Source organism: Dermacentor silvarum, chromosome 4, assembly GCF_013339745.2.
Source record: "Dermacentor silvarum isolate Dsil-2018 chromosome 4, BIME_Dsil_1.4, whole genome shotgun sequence".
Classification (NCBI taxonomy): Eukaryota; Metazoa; Arthropoda; class Arachnida; order Ixodida; family Ixodidae; genus Dermacentor; species Dermacentor silvarum.
The window spans coordinates 187,150,198-187,151,258 of record NC_051157.2 but is presented as its reverse complement, the minus strand read 5'-3'; the positions used below and the strand labels follow the sequence as shown (position 1 = coordinate 187,151,258).

The following is a 1,061-nucleotide window of genomic DNA, read 5'->3' as shown; positions in this document are numbered from 1 at the left end:
CTTCACAAGTTCTACTTGTAATACATGAACTAGTCATTCAACAGAAAGCGTTGTGGTTCAAGAACAACAGCCTTGCGAAACGTGCGGAGTGAGAGTTCTGTTACCGCAACAATTGCGTAGTTTCCGCTGCGTTGCCAGCTATATCGTATGCATGAAACTGAGTAAAACTGCGTAAGAAGCGAACAGTGTTTCTCTGGCATTGCGTCGATGATGACGCGGAAACCTGCAGTGCTGACACCAAGAACAGTGGTTATGGAGGTCGTCCAAGTGCCCCCACAAACTGACAGTCATGCGGTGAGGACGCTGCCAAATTGTGTTAACGCATGACGCCGTTGGCCATGTGTTAAAGCCCTGAAGCTTCTGGTGCATTTATTAACTACACTAGGACACCTGGCGTTTTTTTTTTTCTTTTTAGCAATCTAGATGAAATGCAAGCTTCTGTCACAGTGATCAGCAGTGCTTAGAAAGTAACCATCCTCGTTTTACTGGCACGTAGTAGAGTCACAGCATGACGTCATGCTGTGACGTTCACGGCGCTGTGTGACGTACCTCGGGAGAGATCTATCTTTCCTGGGGTTATGAATACGCTATAGTGCTCCAATTGTCCATTTTAATATGGAGCGGCAATTTGCGTCGCAGAAGCCCTTGTGTCTTCGCTACGATAGCGTCCGGTCGACGGGCAGCTGTGCTTGAGCGAGCGAGCGCACTGACCTAGATACAGATAGACGTTGCGCAATATTCCGGTATTTGTGAGGGCAGTCGTTGTACTAACTTCAGGATCGGCGTCGGTGGTTCAGTGGTAGAATACTCGCCTGCCACGCGGGTGGCCCGGGTTCGATTCCCGGCCGACGCAGTTTTTTTTTTTTTTCGTTATTTATAATCTATACTTACGGCTCAAAGTAAGGCAGTCACCTTTCTTTCCGGCTGTTATGAGGTGCTTTCGCGAAGCTCTGTGTTCTATGGTGCCTCAGTCGCTTCTCCACCTCGCCGACAGAGGGAGCGTACCGAGGCACCCTAGTAGGGTGGCTAGAATTGGGAGGTGTGAAAAGCGCGGCGCGTTT

The 1,061-nt window shown here is 49.5% G+C and overlaps 1 non-coding gene across 1 annotated transcript; it reads left to right on the top strand.

Annotated features, from left to right (window-relative positions):
• The first annotated feature begins 782 nt into the window (after positions 1-782).
• On the top strand, positions 783-853 carry Trnag-gcc (transfer RNA glycine (anticodon GCC)). The gene has a single exon. It is a non-coding gene; the product is annotated as a tRNA-Gly (tRNA).
• The last annotated feature ends 208 nt before the right edge of the window (positions 854-1,061 follow it).